Source organism: Pleuronectes platessa, unplaced genomic scaffold (genome assembly GCF_947347685.1).
Source record: "Pleuronectes platessa unplaced genomic scaffold, fPlePla1.1 scaffold_36, whole genome shotgun sequence".
NCBI classification, from domain to species: Eukaryota; Metazoa; Chordata; class Actinopteri; order Pleuronectiformes; family Pleuronectidae; genus Pleuronectes; species Pleuronectes platessa.
Window position 1 is genome coordinate 763,711 of NW_026519020.1, and position 14,883 is coordinate 778,593.

The window sequence follows — 14,883 nt, forward strand, 5'->3', positions numbered from 1 at the left end:
TAAGCCTATTTTTGCAACTTTGGTTAAAATCTTCATTTTTTCATCACAGATATGCCCAAGGTGCACAAAAGTGCTGGAAACGGTGAGATAAGCCTAATTTTGCAACAATGTTTAAGGTTTGGAGGTTTCATAGACTAAAGTTGAAAATCAGTGGTTTGACTGCCATAATGAAATAGGGTCACTAATCAACGTGTTTTCTCAAAAGGCCTTCAGTCAAATTCCTTGATACTTAAAATGCATACAGTGGATTATAATAATGAAAAAGGATAATTTGAAATCTTGGTTTCAACTCTAAAGGAACTCTTTAAAAAAAAGATTTTAAGTTTTGGAAACCCCAATGAAAAAGTAGCAACTGCACGGTTTCTACTGTCAGATTGGCTCTAAGTGCCAAAAAGTGCTGGAAACGGGGAGATAAGCCTATTTTTGCAACAATGGTTAAAATCTTCAATTTTTCATCACAGATGTGCCCAAGATGCAAAAAAAGCGCTGGAAACGGTGAGATAAACCTATTTTTGCAACTTTGGTTAAAATCTTCAATTTTTCATCACAGATGTGCCCAAGATGCACAAAAGCGCTGGAAACGGTGAGATAAGCCTATTTTTGCAACTTTGGTTAAAATCTTCAATTTTTCATCACAGATGTGCCCAAGATGCGCAAAAGCTCTGGAAACGGTGAGATAAGCCTATTTTTGCAACTTTGGTTAAAATCTTAAATTTTTCATCACAGATGTGCCCAAGATGCACAAAAGCGCTGGAAACGGTGAGATAAGCCTATTTTTGCAACTTTGGTTAAAATCTTCAATTTTTCATCACAGATGTGTCCAAGATGCGCAAAAGCGCTGGAAACGGTGAGATAAGCCTATTTTTGCAACTTTGGTTAAAATCTTCATTTTTTCATCACAGATATGCCCAAGGTGCACAAAAGTGCTGGAAACGGTGAGATAAGCCTAATTTTGCAACAATGTTTAAGGTTTGGAGGTTTCATAGACTAAAGTTGAAAATCAGTGGTTTGACTGCCATAATGAAATAGGGTCACTAATCAACGTGTTTTCTCAAAAGGCCTTCAGTCAAATTCCTTGATACTTAAAATGCATACAGTGGATTATAATAATGAAAAAGGATAATTTGAAATCTTGGTTTCAACTCTAAAGGAACTCTTTAAAAAAAAGATTTTAAGTTTTGGAAACCCCAATGAAAAAGTAGCAACTGCACGGATTCTACTGTCAGATTCGCTCTAAGTGCCAAAAAGTGCTGGAAACGGGGAGATAAGCCTATTTTTGCAACAATGGTTAAAATCTTCAATTTTTCATCACAGATGTGCCCAAGATGCACAAAAGCGCTGGAAACGGTGAGATAAGCCTATTTTTGCAACTTTGGTTAAAATCTTCAATTTTTCATCACAGATGTGCCCAAGATGCACAAAAGCGCTGGAAACGGTGAGATAAGCCTATTTTTGCAACTTTGGTTAAAATCTTCAATTTTTCATCACAGATGTGCCCAAGATGCGCAAAAGCTCTGGAAACGGTGAGATAAGCCTATTTTTGCAAATTTGGTTAAAATCTTAAATTTTTCATCACAGATGTGCCCAAGATGCACAAAAGCGCTGGAAACGGTGAGATAAGCCTATTTTTGCAACTTTGGTTAAAATCTTCAATTTTTCATCACAGATGTGCCCAAGATGCGCAAAAGCGCTGGAAACGGTGAGATAAGCCTATTTTTGCAACTTTGGTTAAAATCTTAAATTTTTCATCACAGATGTGCCCAAGGTGCGCAAAAGTGCTGGAAACGGTGAGATAAGCCTAATTTTGCAACAATGTTTAAGGTTTGGAGGTTTCATAGACTAAAGTTGAAAATCAGTGGTTTGACTGCCATAATGAAATAGGGTCACTAATCAACGTGTTTTCTCAAAAGGCCTTCAGTCAAATTCCTTGATACTTAAAATGCATACAGTGGATTATAATAATGAAAAAGGATAATTTGAAATCTTGGTTTCAACTCTAAAGGAACTCTTTAAAAAAAAGATTTTAAGTTTTGGAAACCCCAATGAAAAAGTAGCAACTGCACGGTTTCTACTATCAGATTGGCTCTAAGTGCCAAAAAGTGCTGGAAACGGGGAGATAAGCCTATTTTTGCAACAATGGTTAAAATCTTCAATTTTTCATCACAGATGTGCCCAAGATGCACAAAAGCGCTGGAAACGGTGAGATAAGCCTATTTTTGCAACTTTGGTTAAAATCTTCAATTTTTCATCACAGATGTGCCCAAGATGCACAAAAGCGCTGGAAACGGTGAGATAAGCCTATTTTTGCAACTTTGGTTAAAATCTTCAATTTTTCATCACAGATGTGCCCAAGATGCGCAAAAGCGCTGGAAACGGTGAGATAAGCCTATTTTTGCAACTTTGGTTAAAATCTTCATTTTTTCATCACAGATATGCCCAAGGTGCACAAAAGTGCTGGAAACGGTGAGATAAGCCTAATTTTGCAACAATGTTTAAGGTTTGGAGGTTTCATAGACTAAAGTTGAAAATCAGTGGTTTGACTGCCATAATGAAATAGGGTCACTAATCAACGTGTTTTCTCAAAAGGCCTTCAGTCAAATTCCTTGATACTTAAAATGCATACAGTGGATTATAATAATGAAAAAGGATAATTTGAAATCTTGGTTTCAACTCTAAAGGAACTCTTTAAAAAAAAGATTTTAAGTTTTGGAAACCCCAATGAAAAAGTAGCAACTGCACGGATTCTACTGTCAGATTCGCTCTAAGTGCCAAAAAGTGCTGGAAACGGGGAGATAAGCCTATTTTTGCAACAATGGTTAAAATCTTCAATTTTTCATCACAGATGTGCCCAAGATGCACAAAAGCGCTGGAAACGGTGAGATAAGCCTATTTTTGCAACTTTGGTTAAAATCTTCAATTTTTAATCACAGATGTTACCAAGATGCGCAAAAGCGCTGGAAACGGTGAGATAAGCCTATTTTTGCAACTTTGGTTAAAATCTTCAATTTTTCATCACAGATGTGCCCAAGATGCGCAAAAGCGCTGGAAACGGTGAGATAAGCCTATTTTTGCAACTTTGGTTAAAATCTTCATTTTTTCATCACAGATATGCCCAAGGTGCACAAAAGTGCTGGAAACGGTGAGATAAGCCTAATTTTGCAACAATGTTTAAGGTTTGGAGGTTTCATAGACTAAAGTTGAAAATCAGTGGTTTGACTGCCATAATGAAATAGGGTCACTAATCAACGTGTTTTCTCAAAAGGCCTTCAGTCAAATTCCTTGATACTTAAAATGCATACAGTGGATTATAATAATGAAAAAGGATAATTTGAAATCTTGGTTTCAACTCTAAAGGAACTCTTTAAAAAAAAGATTTTAAGTTTTGGAAACCCCAATGAAAAAGTAGCAACTGCACGGATTCTACTGTCAGATTCGCTCTAAGTGCCAAAAAGTGCTGGAAACGGGGAGATAAGCCTATTTTTGCAACAATGGTTAAAATCTTCAATTTTTCATCACAGATGTGCCCAAGATGCACAAAAGCGCTGGAAACGGTGAGATAAGCCTATTTTTGCAACTTTGGTTAAAATCTTCAATTTTTCATCACAGATGTGCCCAAGATGCCCAAAAGCGCTGGAAACGGTGAGGTAAGCCTATTTTTGCAACTTTGGTTAAAATCTTAAATTTTTCATCACAGATGTGCCCAAGATGCCCAAAAGCGCTGGAAACGGTGAGATAAGCCTATTTTTGCAACTTTGGTTAAAATCTTCATTTTTTCATCACAGATATGCCCAAGGTGCACAAAAGTGCTGGAAACGGTTAGATAAGCCTAATTTTGCAACAATGTTTAAGGTTTGGAGGTTTCATAGACTAAAGTTGAAAATCAGTGGTTTGACTGCCATAATGAAATAGGGTCACTAATCAACGTGTTTTCTCAAAAGGCCTTCAGTCAAATTCCTTGATACTTAAAATGCATACAGTGGATTATAATAATGAAAAAGGATAATTTGAAATCTTGGTTTCAACTCTAAAGGAACTCTTTAAAAAAAAGATTTTAAGTTTTGGAAACCCCAATGAAAAAGTAGCAACTGCACGGTTTCTACTGTCAGATTGGCTCTAAGTGCCAAAAAGTGCTGGAAACGGGGAGATAAGCCTATTTTTGCAACAATGGTTAAAATCTTCAATTTTTCATCACAGATGTGCCCAAGATGCACAAAAGCGCTGGAAACGGTGAGATAAGCCTATTTTTGCAACTTTGGTTAAAATCTTCAATTTTTCATCACAGATGTGCCCAAGATGCCCAAAAGCGCTGGAAACGGTGAGATAAGCCTATTTTTGCAACTTTGGTTAAAATCTTCAATTTTTCATCACAGATATGCCCAAGGTGCACAAAAGTGCTGGAAACGGTGAGATAAGCCTAATTTTGCAACAATGTTTAAGGTTTGGAGGTTTCATAGACTAAAGTTGAAAATCAGTGGTTTGACTGCCATAATGAAATAGGGTCACTAATCAACGTGTTTTCTCAAAAGGCCTTCAGTCAAATTCCTTGATACTTAAAATGCATACAGTGGATTATAATAATGAAAAAGGATAATTTGAAATCTTGGTTTCAACTCTAAAGGAACTCTTTAAAAAAAAGATTTTAAGTTTTGGAAACCCCAATGAAAAAGTAGCAACTGCACGGATTCTACTGTCAGATTCGCTCTAAGTGCCAAAAAGTGCTGGAAACGGGGAGATAAGCCTATTTTTGCAACAATGGTTAAAATCTTCAATTTTTCATCACAGATGTGCCCAAGATGCACAAAAGCGCTGGAAACGGTGAGATAAGCCTATTTTTGCAACTTTGGTTAAAATCTTCAATTTTTCATCACAGATGTGCCCAAGATGCGCAAAAGCGCTGGAAACGGTGAGATAAGCCTATTTTTGCAACTTTGGTTAAAATCTTCATTTTTTCATCACAGATATGCCCAAGGTGCACAAAAGTGCTGGAAACGGTGAGATAAGCCTAATTTTGCAACAATGTTTAAGGTTTGGAGGTTTCATAGACTAAAGTTGAAAATCAGTGGTTTGACTGCCATAATGAAATAGGGTCACTAATCAACGTGTTTTCTCAAAAGGCCTTCAGTCAAATTCCTTGATACTTAAAATGCATACAGTGGATTATAATAATGAAAAAGGATAATTTGAAATCTTGGTTTCAACTCTAAAGGAACTCTTTAAAAAAAAGATTTTAAGTTTTGGAAACCCCAATGAAAAAGTAGCAACTGCACGGATTCTACTGTCAGATTCGCTCTAAGTGCCAAAAAGTGCTGGAAACGGGGAGATAAGCCTATTTTTGCAACAATGGTTAAAATCTTCAATTTTTCATCACAGATGTGCCCAAGATGCACAAAAGCGCTGGAAACGGTGAGATAAGCCTATTTTTGCAACTTTGGTTAAAATCTTCAATTTTTCATCACAGATGTGCCCAAGATGCCCAAAAGCGCTGGAAACGGTGAGGTAAGCCTATTTTTGCAACTTTGGTTAAAATCTTAAATTTTTCATCACAGATGTGCCCAAGATGCCCAAAAGCGCTGGAAACGGTGAGATAAGCCTATTTTTGCAACTTTGGTTAAAATCTTCATTTTTTCATCACAGATATGCCCAAGGTGCACAGAAGTGCTGGAAACGGTTAGATAAGCCTAATTTTGCAACAATGTTTAAGGTTTGGAGGTTTCATAGACTAAAGTTGAAAATCAGTGGTTTGACTGCCATAATGAAATAGGGTCACTAATCAACGTGTTTTCTCAAAAGGCCTTCAGTCAAATTCCTTGATACTTAAAATGCATACAGTGGATTATAATAATGAAAAAGGATAATTTGAAATCTTGGTTTCAACTCTAAAGGAACTCTTTAAAAAAAAGATTTTAAGTTTTGGAAACCCCAATGAAAAAGTAGCAACTGCACGGTTTCTACTGTCAGATTGGCTCTAAGTGCCAAAAAGTGCTGGAAACGGGGAGATAAGCCTATTTTTGCAACAATGGTTAAAATCTTCAATTTTTCATCACAGATGTGCCCAAGATGCACAAAAGCGCTGGAAACGGTGAGATAAGCCTATTTTTGCAACTTTGGTTAAAATCTTCAATTTTTCATCACAGATGTGCCCAAGATGCCCAAAAGCGCTGGAAACGGTGAGATAAGCCTATTTTTGCAACTTTGGTTAAAATCTTCAATTTTTCATCACAGATATGCCCAAGGTGCACAAAAGTGCTGGAAACGGTGAGATAAGCCTAATTTTGCAACAATGTTTAAGGTTTGGAGGTTTCATAGACTAAAGTTGAAAATCAGTGGTTTGACTGCCATAATGAAATAGGGTCACTAATCAACGTGTTTTCTCAAAAGGCCTTCAGTCAAATTCCTTGATACTTAAAATGCATACAGTGGATTATAATAATGAAAAAGGATAATTTGAAATCTTGGTTTCAACTCTAAAGGAACTCTTTAAAAAAAAGATTTTAAGTTTTGGAAACCCCAATGAAAAAGTAGCAACTGCACGGATTCTACTGTCAGATTCGCTCTAAGTGCCAAAAAGTGCTGGAAACGGGGAGATAAGCCTATTTTTGCAACAATGGTTAAAATCTTCAATTTTTCATCACAGATGTGCCCAAGATGCACAAAAGCGCTGGAAACGGTGAGATAAGCCTATTTTTGCAACTTTGGTTAAAATCTTCAATTTTTCATCACAGATGTTACCAAGATGCGCAAAAGCGCTGGAAACGGTGAGATAAGCCTATTTTTGCAACTTTGGTTAAAATCTTCAATTTTTCATCACAGATGTGCCCAAGATGCGCAAAAGCGCTGGAAACGGTGAGATAAGCCTATTTTTGCAACTTTGGTTAAAATCTTCATTTTTTCATCACAGATATGCCCAAGGTGCACAAAAGTGCTGGAAACGGTGAGATAAGCCTAATTTTGCAACAATGTTTAAGGTTTGGAGGTTTCATAGACTAAAGTTGAAAATCAGTGGTTTGACTGCCATAATGAAATAGGGTCACTAATCAACGTGTTTTCTCAAAAGGCCTTCAGTCAAATTCCTTGATACTTAAAATGCATACAGTGGATTATAATAATGAAAAAGGATAATTTGAAATCTTGGTTTCAACTCTAAAGGAACTCTTTAAAAAAAAGATTTTAAGTTTTGGAAACCCCAATGAAAAAGTAGCAACTGCACGGATTCTACTGTCAGATTCGCTCTAAGTGCCAAAAAGTGCTGGAAACGGGGAGATAAGCCTATTTTTGCAACAATGGTTAAAATCTTCAATTTTTCATCACAGATGTGCCCAAGATGCACAAAAGCGCTGGAAACGGTGAGATAAGCCTATTTTTGCAACTTTGGTTAAAATCTTCAATTTTTCATCACAGATGTGCCCAAGATGCCCAAAAGCGCTGGAAACGGTGAGGTAAGCCTATTTTTGCAACTTTGGTTAAAATCTTAAATTTTTCATCACAGATGTGCCCAAGATGCCCAAAAGCGCTGGAAACGGTGAGATAAGCCTATTTTTGCAACTTTGGTTAAAATCTTCATTTTTTCATCACAGATATGCCCAAGGTGCACAAAAGTGCTGGAAACGGTTAGATAAGCCTAATTTTGCAACAATGTTTAAGGTTTGGAGGTTTCATAGACTAAAGTTGAAAATCAGTGGTTTGACTGCCATAATGAAATAGGGTCACTAATCAACGTGTTTTCTCAAAAGGCCTTCAGTCAAATTCCTTGATACTTAAAATGCATACAGTGGATTATAATAATGAAAAAGGATAATTTGAAATCTTGGTTTCAACTCTAAAGGAACTCTTTAAAAAAAAGATTTTAAGTTTTGGAAACCCCAATGAAAAAGTAGCAACTGCACGGTTTCTACTGTCAGATTGGCTCTAAGTGCCAAAAAGTGCTGGAAACGGGGAGATAAGCCTATTTTTGCAACAATGGTTAAAATCTTCAATTTTTCATCACAGATGTGCCCAAGATGCACAAAAGCGCTGGAAACGGTGAGATAAGCCTATTTTTGCAACTTTGGTTAAAATCTTCAATTTTTCATCACAGATGTGCCCAAGATGCCCAAAAGCGCTGGAAACGGTGAGATAAGCCTATTTTTGCAACTTTGGTTAAAATCTTCAATTTTTCATCACAGATGTTACCAAGATGCGCAAAAGCGCTGGAAACGGTGAGATAAGCCTATTTTTGCAACTTTGGTTAAAATCTTCAATTTTTCATCACAGATGTGCCCAAGATGCGCAAAAGCGCTGGAAACGGTGAGATAAGCCTATTTTTGCAACTTTGGTTAAAATCTTCATTTTTTCATCACAGATATGCCCAAGGTGCACAAAAGTGCTGGAAACGGTGAGATAAGCCTAATTTTGCAACAATGTTTAAGGTTTGGAGGTTTCATAGACTAAAGTTGAAAATCAGTGGTTTGACTGCCATAATGAAATAGGGTCACTAATCAACGTGTTTTCTCAAAAGGCCTTCAGTCAAATTCCTTGATACTTAAAATGCATACAGTGGATTATAATAATGAAAAAGGATAATTTGAAATCTTGGTTTCAACTCTAAAGGAACTCTTTAAAAAAAAGATTTTAAGTTTTGGAAACCCCAATGAAAAAGTAGCAACTGCACGGATTCTACTGTCAGATTCGCTCTAAGTGCCAAAAAGTGCTGGAAACGGGGAGATAAGCCTATTTTTGCAACAATGGTTAAAATCTTCAATTTTTCATCACAGATGTGCCCAAGATGCACAAAAGCGCTGGAAACGGTGAGATAAGCCTATTTTTGCAACTTTGGTTAAAATCTTCAATTTTTCATCACAGATGTGCCCAAGATGCCCAAAAGCGCTGGAAACGGTGAGGTAAGCCTATTTTTGCAACTTTGGTTAAAATCTTAAATTTTTCATCACAGATGTGCCCAAGATGCCCAAAAGCGCTGGAAACGGTGAGATAAGCCTATTTTTGCAACTTTGGTTAAAATCTTCATTTTTTCATCACAGATATGCCCAAGGTGCACAAAAGTGCTGGAAACGGTTAGATAAGCCTAATTTTGCAACAATGTTTAAGGTTTGGAGGTTTCATAGACTAAAGTTGAAAATCAGTGGTTTGACTGCCATAATGAAATAGGGTCACTAATCAACGTGTTTTCTCAAAAGGCCTTCAGTCAAATTCCTTGATACTTAAAATGCATACAGTGGATTATAATAATGAAAAAGGATAATTTGAAATCTTGGTTTCAACTCTAAAGGAACTCTTTAAAAAAAAGATTTTAAGTTTTGGAAACCCCAATGAAAAAGTAGCAACTGCACGGTTTCTACTGTCAGATTGGCTCTAAGTGCCAAAAAGTGCTGGAAACGGGGAGATAAGCCTATTTTTGCAACAATGGTTAAAATCTTCAATTTTTCATCACAGATGTGCCCAAGATGCACAAAAGCGCTGGAAACGGTGAGATAAGCCTATTTTTGCAACTTTGGTTAAAATCTTCAATTTTTCATCACAGATGTGCCCAAGATGCCCAAAAGCGCTGGAAACGGTGAGATAAGCCTAATTTTGCAACAATGTTTAAGGTTTGGAGGTTTCATAGACTAAAGTTGAAAATCAGTGGTTTGACTGCCATAATGAAATAGGGTCACTAATCAACGTGTTTTCTCAAAAGGCCTTCAGTCAAATTCCTTGATACTTAAAATGCATACAGTGGATTATAATAATGAAAAAGGATAATTTGAAATCTTGGTTTCAACTCTAAAGGAACTCTTTAAAAAAAAGATTTTAAGCTTTGGAAACCCCAATGAAAAAGTAGCAACTGCACGGTTTCTACTGTCAGATTGGCTCTAAGTGCCAAAAAGTGCTGGAAACGGGGAGATAAGCCTATTTTTGCAACAATGGTTAAAATCTTCAATTTTTCATCACAGATGTGTCCAAGATGCACAAAAGCGCTGGAAACGGTGAGATAAGCCTATTTTTGCAACTTTGGTTAAAATCTTCAATTTTTCATCACAGATGTGCCCAAGATGCACAAAAGCGCTGGAAACGTTGAGATAAGCCTATTTTTGCAACTTTGGTTAAAATCTTCAATTTTTCATCACAGATGTGCCCAAGATGCACAAAAGCGCTGGAAACGGTGAGATAAGCCTATTTTTGCAACTTTGGTTGAAATCTTAAATTTTTCATCACAGATGTGTCCAAGATGCGCAAAAGCGCTGGAAACGGTGAGATAAGCCTATTTTTGCAACTTTGGTCAAAATCTTCAATTTTTCATCACAGATGTGCCCAAGATGCCCAAAAGCGCTGGAAACGGTGAGATAAGCCTATTTTTGCAACTTTGGTTAAAATCTTAAATTTTTCATCACAGATGTGCCCAAGATGCCCAAAAGCGCTGGAAACGGTGAGATAAGCCTATTTTTGCAACTTTGGTTAAAATCTTCATTTTTTCATCACAGATATGCCCAAGGTGCACAAAAGTGCTGGAAACGGTGAGATAAGCCTAATTTTGCAACAATGTTTAAGGTTTGGAGGTTTCATAGACTAAAGTTGAAAATCAGTGGTTTGACTGCCATAATGAAATAGGGTCACTAATCAACGTGTTTTCTCAAAAGGCCTTCAGTCAAATTCCTTGATACTTAAAATGCATACAGTGGATTATAATAATGAAAAAGGATAATTTGAAATCTTGGTTTCAACTCTAAAGGAACTCTTTAAAAAAAAGATTTTAAGTTTTGGAAACCCCAATGAAAAAGTAGCAACTGCACGGATTCTACTGTCAGATTCGCTCTAAGTGCCAAAAAGTGCTGGAAACGGGGAGATAAGCCTATTTTTGCAACAATGGTTAAAATCTTCAATTTTTCATCACAGATGTGCCCAAGATGCACAAAAGCGCTGGAAACGGTGAGATAAGCCTATTTTTGCAACTTTGGTTAAAATCTTAAATTTTTCATCACAGATGTGCCCAAGATGCACAAAAGCGCTGGAAACGGTGAGATAAGCCTATTTTTGCAACTTTGGTTAAAATCTTCAATTTTTCATCACAGATGTGCCCAAGATGCGCAAAAGCTCTGGAAACGGTGAGATAAGCCTATTTTTGCAACTTTGGTTAAAATCTTAAATTTTTCATCACAGATGTGCCCAAGATGCGCAAAAGCGCTGGAAACGGTGAGATAAGCCTATTTTTGCAACTTTGGTTAAAATCTTCAATTTTTCATCACAGATGTGCCCAAGATGCGCAAAAGCGCTGGAAACGGTGAGATAAGCCTATTTTTGCAACTTTGGTTAAAATCTTAAATTTTTCATCACAGATGTGCCCAAGGTGCGCAAAAGTGCTGGAAACGGTGAGATAAGCCTAATTTTGCAACAATGTTTAAGGTTTGGAGGTTTCATAGACTAAAGTTGAAAATCAGTGGTTTGACTGCCATAATGAAATAGGGTCACTAATCAACGTGTTTTCTCAAAAGGCCTTCAGTCAAATTCCTTGATACTTAAAATGCATACAGTGGATTATAATAATGAAAAAGGATAATTTGAAATCTTGGTTTCAACTCTAAAGGAACTCTTTAAAAAAAAGATTTTAAGTTTTGGAAACCCCAATGAAAAAGTAGCAACTGCACGGATTCTACTGTCAGATTCGCTCTAAGTGCCAAAAAGTGCTGGAAACGGGGAGATAAGCCTATTTTTGCAACAATGGTTAAAATCTTCAATTTTTCATCACAGATGTGCCCAAGATGCACAAAAGCGCTGGAAACGGTGAGATAAGCCTATTTTTGCAACTTTGGTTAAAATCTTAAATTTTTCATCACAGATGTGCCCAAGATGCACAAAAGCGCTGGAAACGGTGAGATAAGCCTATTTTTGCAACTTTGGTTAAAATCTTCAATTTTTCATCACAGATGTGCCCAAGATGCGCAAAAGCTCTGGAAACGGTGAGATAAGCCTATTTTTGCAACTTTGGTTAAAATCTTAAATTTTTCATCACAGATGTGCCCAAGATGCGCAAAAGCGCTGGAAACGGTGAGATAAGCCTATTTTTGCAACTTTGGTTAAAATCTTCAATTTTTCATCACAGATGTGCCCAAGATGCGCAAAAGCGCTGGAAACGGTGAGATAAGCCTATTTTTGCAACTTTGGTTAAAATCTTAAATTTTTCATCACAGATGTGCCCAAGGTGCGCAAAAGTGCTGGAAACGGTGAGATAAGCCTAATTTTGCAACAATGTTTAAGGTTTGGAGGTTTCATAGACTAAAGTTGAAAATCAGTGGTTTGACTGCCATAATGAAATAGGGTCACTAATCAACGTGTTTTCTCAAAAGGCCTTCAGTCAAATTCCTTGATACTTAAAATGCATACAGTGGATTATAATAATGAAAAAGGATAATTTGAAATCTTGGTTTCAACTCTAAAGGAACTCTTTAAAAAAAAGATTTTAAGTTTTGGAAACCCCAATGAAAAAGTAGCAACTGCACGGATTCTACTGTCAGATTCGCTCTAAGTGCCAAAAAGTGCTGGAAACGGGGAGATAAGCCTATTTTTGCAACAATGGTTAAAATCTTCAATTTTTCATCACAGATGTGCCCAAGATGCACAAAAGCGCTGGAAACGGTGAGATAAGCCTATTTTTGCAACTTTGGTTAAAATCTTCAATTTTTCATCACAGATGTGCCCAAGATGCCCAAAAGCGCTGGAAACGGTGAGATAAGCCTATTTTTGCAACTTTGGTTAAAATCTTCAATTTTTCATCACAGATATGCCCAAGGTGCACAAAAGTGCTGGAAACGGTGAGATAAGCCTAATTTTGCAACAATGTTTAAGGTTTGGAGGTTTCATAGACTAAAGTTGAAAATCAGTGGTTTGACTGCCATAATGAAATAGGGTCACTAATCAACGTGTTTTCTCAAAAGGCCTTCAGTCAAATTCCTTGATACTTAAAATGCATACAGTGGATTATAATAATGAAAAAGGATAATTTGAAATCTTGGTTTCAACTCTAAAGGAACTCTTTAAAAAAAAGATTTTAAGCTTTGGAAACCCCAATGAAAAAGTAGCAACTGCACGGTTTCTACTGTCAGATTGGCTCTAAGTGCCAAAAAGTGCTGGAAACGGGGAGATAAGCCTATTTTTGCAACAATGGTTAAAATCTTCAATTTTTCATCACAGATGTGTCCAAGATGCACAAAAGCGCTGGAAACGGTGAGATAAGCCTATTTTTGCAACTTTGGTTAAAATCTTCAATTTTTCATCACAGATGTGCCCAAGATGCACAAAAGCGCTGGAAACGTTGAGATAAGCCTATTTTTGCAACTTTGGTTAAAATCTTCAATTTTTCATCACAGATGTGCCCAAGATGCACAAAAGCGCTGGAAACGGTGAGATAAGCCTATTTTTGCAACTTTGGTTGAAATCTTAAATTTTTCATCACAGATGTGTCCAAGATGCGCAAAAGCGCTGGAAACGGTGAGATAAGCCTATTTTTGCAACTTTGGTCAAAATCTTCAATTTTTCATCACAGATGTGCCCAAGATGCCCAAAAGCGCTGGAAACGGTGAGATAAGCCTATTTTTGCAACTTTGGTTAAAATCTTAAATTTTTCATCACAGATGTGCCCAAGATGCCCAAAAGCGCTGGAAACGGTGAGATAAGCCTATTTTTGCAACTTTGGTTAAAATCTTCATTTTTTCATCACAGATATGCCCAAGGTGCACAAAAGTGCTGGAAACGGTGAGATAAGCCTAATTTTGCAACAATGTTTAAGGTTTGGAGGTTTCATAGACTAAAGTTGAAAATCAGTGGTTTGACTGCCATAATGAAATAGGGTCACTAATCAACGTGTTTTCTCAAAAGGCCTTCAGTCAAATTCCTTGATACTTAAAATGCATACAGTGGATTATAATAATGAAAAAGGATAATTTGAAATCTTGGTTTCAACTCTAAAGGAACTCTTTAAAAAAAAGATTTTAAGTTTTGGAAACCCCAATGAAAAAGTAGCAACTGCACGGATTCTACTGTCAGATTCGCTCTAAGTGCCAAAAAGTGCTGGAAACGGGGAGATAAGCCTATTTTTGCAACAATGGTTAAAATCTTCAATTTTTCATCACAGATGTGCCCAAGATGCACAAAAGCGCTGGAAACGGTGAGATAAGCCTATTTTTGCAACTTTGGTTAAAATCTTAAATTTTTCATCACAGATGTGCCCAAGATGCACAAAAGCGCTGGAAACGGTGAGATAAGCCTATTTTTGCAACTTTGGTTAAAATCTTCAATTTTTCATCACAGATGTGCCCAAGATGCGCAAAAGCTCTGGAAACGGTGAGATAAGCCTATTTTTGCAACTTTGGTTAAAATCTTAAATTTTTCATCACAGATGTGCCCAAGATGCGCAAAAGCGCTGGAAACGGTGAGATAAGCCTATTTTTGCAACTTTGGTTAAAATCTTCAATTTTTCATCACAGATGTGCCCAAGATGCGCAAAAGCGCTGGAAACGGTGAGATAAGCCTATTTTTGCAACTTTGGTTAAAATCTTAAATTTTTCATCACAGATGTGCCCAAGGTGCGCAAAAGTGCTGGAAACGGTGAGATAAGCCTAATTTTGCAACAATGTTTAAGGTTTGGAGGTTTCATAGACTAAAGTTGAAAATCAGTGGTTTGACTGCCATAATGAAATAGGGTCACTAATCAACGTGTTTTCTCAAAAGGCCTTCAGTCAAATTCCTTGATACTTAAAATGCATACAGTGGATTATAATAATGAAAAAGGATAATTTGAAATCTTGGTTTCAACTCTAAAGGAACTCTTTAAAAAAAAGATTTTAAGTTTTGGAAACCCCAATGAAAAAGTAGCAACTGCACGGTTTCTACTGTCAGATTGGCTCTAAGTGCCAAAAA